At 39.0% G+C, this 8,056-nt stretch overlaps 1 non-coding gene across 1 annotated transcript; it reads right to left on the reverse strand.

Moving 5' to 3' along the window:
• Positions 1-4,932: 4,932 nt before the first annotated feature.
• Positions 4,933-5,032, reverse strand: LOC129404735 (small nucleolar RNA U13). The gene has a single exon (XR_008630092.1). It is a non-coding gene; the product is annotated as a small nucleolar RNA U13 (small nucleolar RNA).
• Positions 5,033-8,056: the final 3,024 nt, after the last annotated feature.

Consider the following 8,056-nt stretch of genomic DNA (forward strand, 5'->3'; position numbering starts at 1 on the left):
TGAACTTGGTCACTGTGTGGATATGGTTGATCGTGCTGAATCCTTTTCAGAACCCGACTTGTTCGTATGGTTGTCCTCTGTCTAGTGTTCTGCCAATCCTATTCAGGATGACTGGAGTGAACAACTTGGAGACGACGGACAACAGGCAGATTGGGCTATAGTTGCCAATGTTCTGGATATATCCCTTCTTGTACAACAGAATGGTCCTGCTCGTTTTCCATGTGGACAGAACCTTGCATTTTGACAGGTAGCATGTGAAGAGCTGAGCCAGGGATTCAGCAGGGGGATACCATTTCACCAAAACTCTTCAGTGCCAGCTTGAGAACATTGTGCAATGACTAGAACGGGAAAGAATGGGAGTGAAGATAGATGGTCAGCAACTGCACCACCTCCGCTTCACTGATGACATCAACCTAATAACACCAAACATCAGCAAAGAGGCACAAATGCTGGCCGACTTCAACCATGAGTGTGGAAAGGTCAGACTGCAGCTGAATCTCATGAAGACAATGTTCACGAGAAACAGAGTAGTCCCTGGCGAGATCGTCAGACTTCTTCAGGACCCTGAATGAGCGGTATAATGCTCTTCATTTTTCTGGAGTGAGCAGACACCATTAGGCTACACTAGCACGTGACAAGGATGAATGGAGACATTATTGGTGCCCGCTCGAAAAAAATTGATGAGCAGTGGAATGACAAGTAATACAAGTGAAGTGATATAAGAGAATACAAGCAAGTATGTTAAAACCAAATAAATGTGTGCTACTTTTGGTACGTAAGTGGTCTAGGGTATAAGAGGTTGTGTATTTGCGCTGCATGCTCCAGAAAATTATGTGCTTTCTTCCGGGAACTTTAGTTTGTAGTCTCTGGATCTTGGCCATTGATGAGATTACATGGCACTGGGGCAGTTTGTGGGTGTGATTCCAACCTACTGGAAAACTGAGGAGCTCAGGGGAGGAGGCCCAGTCCCGATCCAAGTGGGCTTGGTGGTCTCAGTCACAGGGCCTGCATACCTGGGTTTTTCTGCCTGTTCCCACTTGGGTGAGGCTCATTTGAGCATGTGGAGGTGGCCTTGAGCATGGCATTGGTTGGATTCTGGAGGTTTTTGGCTGCAGGGTTCTGCTTGGGGTGGGGAGAGAAACTCAACCTGCCCCCTCCCTCCGAGGTGTTCCCCTGAAGACAGCCTGGTGTGAGGTCAGGACATTCTGCATTGCACTCTTCCGGGAACTTTAGTTTATAGACTCTGGATGTTGGCTGTTGATGAGATTACATGGCACTGCGGAAGTTTGTGGGTGTGACTGCCAAGTTACTGGAAAACTGGGGAGCTGGGGGCAGGAGGCCCACTCTAGTGGGCTTGGAGGTCTCAGTCACAGGGCCCACATCTCTGGATTGGAAATGATTATTGTTGAAGAGAGAAAGGTAAGTAAACAAAATTTCTGTTTTTGGCTCCTGTGATTGAAGAGGATGAAGACTTGAAAGATATTTTCCACCAGGTGTTAAACCCACTTCTATTGGTCCAATCTCCACTTGAGAACTCAAGTAAAGAAAACAGAAAAGAATGTTCATTGCAGCACAATAGCAAGAATCTGGAAACAACCCAAGGGCACAAGGACAGACAACTGGATAAAGAAACTATGATACACCTAAACAATGTATCACAAGGAAAACTGAAGTCATGAAATTTGCTTATAAATAGATGGACATGGAGAATATTATGCTGAGTGAAATGTGTTAGAAGGAGAAGGACAGACTGTGCTAATTTTGAGATATAAAAAAACAAAGTATGAGACTAATATCCAAGGACAGAAAAAACAGGGGCCATGAGAAATGTTTCACAGTTGGAGGATTGCCACAAGTATTTCTGGGGTCCAAGGGGAGTTAGGATAGAGAAGAGTCTTTTATGACAATGATAGATGGAAATGTTCACTATGGAAAAAACTGAGTGCTGAAAATAGGTAAAGGGATATGCATGATAGCCTTTCAGCATCTGTATTGCAAATCATAAGCCCGAAAGGAAAGAGAGAGAGATAGAGACAGAGAGATAGACAGAGACAGAGACAGACAGAGACAAAGAGACAAAGACTGAGAGAGACAGAGAAAGAAAGAGAGAAACGGGGGGGGGAGGAAAAGTGCCTTCTATATAGGCAGGCTGGCTTAGGGGTGGGTAACTGGGGACATTGGTGATGGGAAATGTAAATTATAAATGGGGTGGGTGTTGGAACATTGTTGTATGACTGAAATACAATCATGAACAACTTTGTAACTCTGTATCTCATGATGATTCAATTAAAGAAATGAATTAACAACTGAAGAAAGAAAACAGAAAAGACTGGTTCAGCAAGTTCAGAAGACTGGCTCTTAGGCACAAGAGGCTGGACCACAGCACAGCTTTAATTCTTTGAAAATGGTGAGTCCTTGGAAAAGTAAGTTTGTTAATTGGAAATCTGGAGAGATATTGTGATTGGCATTCCTATACTTGCATTTTATTATCACCATCATTTATTTATAAAAAGGATTCCAAACGTCAGATTTGTCCCAAAAGAGAGAAAAAATATATATTATATGTATATTATATACTTGGGAAAATCCGGAGAAGTTGGAGCAAAGGAAATCACTTCTCTCCTTCATCTCTCGTTTGCTTCCTATTTATGTAAAAAAATATATGAGTTTATTTGATAAATTATATTTAATTAACTTGTGAGAAGTTGGAAGAGACTACTCTGCCAACAATTTTCATTTGAAATAAAGTTTATAAAACTAATTTAGAATTAGGTATTTGGACCATTGAGCAAAAGAAGGTCATTTATTGTTCAATAATCCAAATACCATTGAGCAACTCTCTAGAACAACTCTTGATCTAAGTTTAAGCCACTCCTGTTGAACTTAATGGTATATAGTTTGTGTTACAATTTCAAAATCATCCAACTGCCATATTTATGGAAAAACACTCCAAGTCTGATATATATTGAGATCTCAGAAGGTCAAAATGCACAAAAGTAAATGGGCAGAATTTGAGATTGCTTTAAAGGCTACTTTCCCTAGAGAGGGTCTTGATACCATCACTACGAAATGTGGAATACATATTGGTGAGAAATTGGGTTATATTTGACATGATTTATAAATTTTCATAATTTTGGTAATTTCTCCAGTGGGAATGATGAGATACTGAGAGTATCTCGCCCACATACCAGAGCCAGGCAAGCTACCTGTGGCACATTCTATATGCCAGAAACAGTAACAAGTCTCACAATGGAGATGTTACTGTTGCTTACTTGAGCAAATCAATGAGCAATGGGATTACAGTGACAGTGACAGTTGCTTAGAAAAAGACTTTCCCTTTCTATTAATGGTCAGCTACAAAGCAATTGCTGTACCCCTACTGATGTTTGTTATCTTTGTCATAATCTTTTCAGAATACTGACTTCTGAACATGCCTGAAGTCTCCATACCTCCCCTCTCCTCTTTTATGCTAATTAAATTTATGCTTATACTTGGACTCCCCCAAGTAAAATCACGTTGTAATTATTAAAGGAAACCCTTCCATTAACTAGTAGAAGTTAGCACTTTTTGAGCTCTGAACCTATTACATTTTTAATAAGAATACTTGTGAAACAATAATTTCTATTAAAATGTAATAAGCATAAACTTGCATAAATTTTAAAATGTTTAACTTGATGTTAAAATGACATCAACGGATAAGAATTTAATTAGGCCTTTTTTGATAAGGTAGGGTAACAAACAGAAATAGCTCACTGCTCAATGAATATGAATATTATTGTACTATATTTTCCCTTTTCTACTCTATCACTTATAGTTTGTTCTAACATGAAGGAACAAATTTAAAACAAGATCATATCATTACTATGTGATCTTAAGTAGTCAGACTAGGATCTTAATCCCTATTCCATTACTAACTGGAAGTGTGAACATCAGGCTTAATTTTCTTATATTTATTGAGGTTTATGAAATTAAATTTATTGAAATTTAATGCCTCATTTAAAAACTTTGTTCACTTTTTGTTTGGGGATGCACTGAGAAGTCCTAGAAATCACTCCTGGCAGTGCACAGGGGACCATATGCAGTGCTGGTCCCAAACTGGGGTGAACAACAAGTAAGGCAACTGCCTTAATTCCTGCACTTTCTCTGGTTTGTAAAAGTCCCTTTTAAGTGGAACTGCTATTTTGTAACTTTGTATGCATTTTAATTCATATTTTATGTATACAAAATAGTACATACATTTTGAGTGTATGATTAGGCACATAAAAAAGTAATTGAAATACATATAGTATGGCTTTCTGACTCATGTTTTCTTAGTATATGTTACCTTCCTTTATCTAATTCTGTATCCTCTTCCTTTCCATGGAGTGTGTTGATGAGTGAGAGCTTTTGGTAAAACAAGTTTTTATCAATTAAAATAAATTAAAGACAACAGTAAAAATTAACTTTATAATTCATGAATAAACTATACTTTGAGAAATCCTTTTATCAAAAAGCTCTTTGAAGCAAACAATTATTAAGTGGAAAAATAACATGCTGTCACTATTATTCCTCTTTCCTCATTCTGATTACTGTCATTGTTGAGAGTAAGAATTTTATAAGAAGCAACAGCATGTATCCTATGCTCCCTTTTATAGGGTTTTCATAAAGACTGACTAGAAGCTTTTGATTATCAAAGCAATAATCAATTTTAACTGCTTATACCAGATTTATGAACAAATTAAAAGAAAAAGGGAAATAAAATGGAGTTGCAAACTAAATAAAAAAGAAGATAACTGTTCTATTAACTTGCTTAAAATAATGTAATTATGTTGAAATTAATTTTTGCATTGATTTATTGACTGTTCCAATTCATACACACATATTTGAGTATGTAGAGGATCTAAATCAAATGGCTACGATGACACTGATTTTCATCATTGTATTTTTTTTTCGTGTCAGATACGTTTTGTGCCAAGTAACAAAATTAAAAGGAGACGCATGTCACACACAAGTGTCATCACCTGATCATCATGCTTATGAAATGGAAAAGGATCCTACACCATTGTATTTATTCCTGAAGTTTATCAAGTCTCTCTCCATTTTTCAGTCACTGATACATTTTATACTTTTCTATTTCCATAAATTAAAAAAAATTCATGTTATCACTTTATAATAATTTTTTGGCTGCACTCAGCTCTGCTCAGACCTTGCTCCTGTCTCTATCCTTATGGATCACTTTTGGCTAACCTTGGGGGACCATAGTGAGACCAAGTACCTTCCCATTTGTATTATCTTCCGCTTTGTACTATCTCTGGGAGATGACAAATTTTAGCTACCAAGGGAGCAGGGAATTCTCATTGAACTGAATTAGCAGAATTTTTTCTCTAACTGGGCTAATTAAGACTGGAGATAAAATAAAATGGGATAAAATTGAGGTCTAGTCAAATAGAAATCAAAGAAGCCTTGCTAAAGGCTAGAGGAGAGTCTAAACTTTAGCAAATAGGTAGAGGAGAGTCTTCATCAATAAATATTACAGTTATTTCAGCCTTTTTCTGATTCCAGTCTTTGGAGACACTGCATTTCTGTGCTTAGTCTGTTGCCTTCTCTGATGGACTTGCTTCCTCCATCCTTCTTTCAGAATATTTGGGTCCCTTGAGTTTGAAATCAACCAAGAATAATGTACCATTCTCCAGAGATTTCTGTTAATATCATCCTAGTGTCCCCTTCTCCACTTTGTCTTGAATAAATATGATTTACTAGTCCATTTAGCTAGAAGTTAGTGAAGGCAATGGGGATAGGGTTAGGGAAGAATGCTCTAAGATGGTTCCAGGCCCTAAAGTCATCTTATATTCCAGATGCAAATATATGTGAAAATACAGGGCAACTAAACCTTCTTTCTTGTGTGGGGGCCAGCGGCCAGGGCTGGAGAGTAGGGTTGCAGTAGGAACAGTGAGGGCGCTACCACTGATGTTTGTCAATGTGCTCCAGGGCATAGAGGATCCTTGGTCTTGATTTCTGATCCCTCTGACCTGACTGTGCACCAAAATGAAAATTCAAATCTGAGTGTATTTGCAAATGCCCTCAATGGAAAAGTTACTTTTGAGCTCTTCTATCTCTCTGTTCACTATTATTTGTCTCTGACTTAATTATTCCATATTATTAATACTATTCAGATCATTGCTATCTTTCACTGAAAAACAATTGTGAGTTTTTAGGGTTGTTTTGCTTGAGGCATGATTTGCATTTTTATCTATTTTTGAAACATTTATTTATGTTATTTAAAGATGCATTATGTTTATGTGTGATTGTGCAGGCTTACATCCCAGGTGTGGACCCAAAACAAACAAGCAGATATATATATATATATGTATATATATATATACACACACATATATATGTATAAAGGGTTTAAAATGTTGCTTGCCTTTAGTGGCACAAAGAAAAAAATAAACATTTTTTATTTTTATTTTTTGTCATACCTGGAAGTGCTTAGAATGTAATCCCAGCTCTGCACTCAGTGATCAGTCCTGGCAGACCTCGAGGAGTATATGGGATACTGAGGATGGAAACTAAGCCAGCTTCATGTAAGACAAATATCCTACCAGCTATATTTCTATTTCCTCACTTTTTGTGTACATACAGCAATTCTCCATGCTCACAGATCTCAAGGGATCACTTCTGGCAGTGCTTGGAAGATCATATGTGACGCCAGGATCAACTTGGGTTGGCCAAATGCAAGTCATATGCCTTAACCCCTATACAATCTCTAAAGCAGATCAAAGGGCTGGAGTACATGATCAACATGTGGATAGTCCAGGTTTGATCAAGGCACTGCATAATCTCCAGAGTACCACACAGAACAGAATAACCTCCAAAGACTATGCTGGAAGTAGACCTGAGTGGGATCCTGTGTAATCACAAAATAAATAAGTGATCGCAGTGGCATGTTCTCTCTCCCCTGCCATGTGCATTTGGTGATGATGAGCCACTTCCCCCACCCGGACATGCTGCCACCACCAATGAACACTGAAGAAGGGAACAGGGCCGCCAGGCAGGTTGGTGATCAGTTGCCGTTTATTCCATTCTCCGCATGTGCCTGTTCCAGTCTCACTAAGCTCCCTATTCCAGTCTCACACTGCCCATCATTCTTGTCTCCTTCTGTCCTCCATGCTAATATCACCACACTCCATCTCACAACCTTGGTTTCACCCAACATCTGAGCATTTCAGATAGCAGCTACACACAGGTCTATAGCAAAATCAACATATGAAAGCCCTTCTTCCTTCTTCCTTCTGACCTCCTGCAGCCAGGATATCTGCTCAAGGGTCAAATACCACCAAGGGGTGTGTTTCTCATTTCCTTAATCCTATATTATTATGATAACCATTTAAACATCTATCTTAATTCTACTTCTTAATGTAGTCATTTTGTATAGACTCAGTAGCACTGTAGCACTGTAGCAATATTGTCCTGTTGTTCATTGATTTGCTCTAGCTGACACCAGTAATGTCTCCACTGTAAGACTTCTTGTTACTGTTTTTGGCATATTGAATACGCCATGGGGAGCTTGCCAGGCTCTGCTGTGCGGGCGGGATACTCTTGGTAGCTTGCCAGTTTCTCCAAGAGGGACGGAGGAATTGAACCCGGGTCAGCCGTGTGCAAGGCAAACGCCCTACCCACTGTGCTATTGCTCCAGTCCGTATAGACACAGTAAGAGATACAATAATCTTGTAGGGTGACTCTCCTGAGGACATCTTGCTATAAGAACCCAGACTACAGTGCTCAGGCCAGATTAGTATTTCCTAACACTAGAAGGGTCCTTAATTCAATTGTTACTCTTTAGGTAATGACAGAATTTGTCCATGATCGTGATCTTAACTTATAGTTAAGTATTATAGCTGTTGGCCTGGTCCGTTTCGATGCCAGGGTAGCTCACAGCTTGCCCTGTGTCCATCCAGTCCCTTGTCGGGACCCTGTTTTGGGGGTGCTAGGAAGTAAGGGCAACTGAGGCTTAAATCTGAGAGAACAGATGCCCCAGAGTGAATATTATTCAGAGTCAATTAACTCCCAAGTTGCA

The sequence above is a fragment of the Sorex araneus genome, chromosome 4 (assembly GCF_027595985.1).
Source record: "Sorex araneus isolate mSorAra2 chromosome 4, mSorAra2.pri, whole genome shotgun sequence".
NCBI classification, from domain to species: Eukaryota; Metazoa; Chordata; class Mammalia; order Eulipotyphla; family Soricidae; genus Sorex; species Sorex araneus.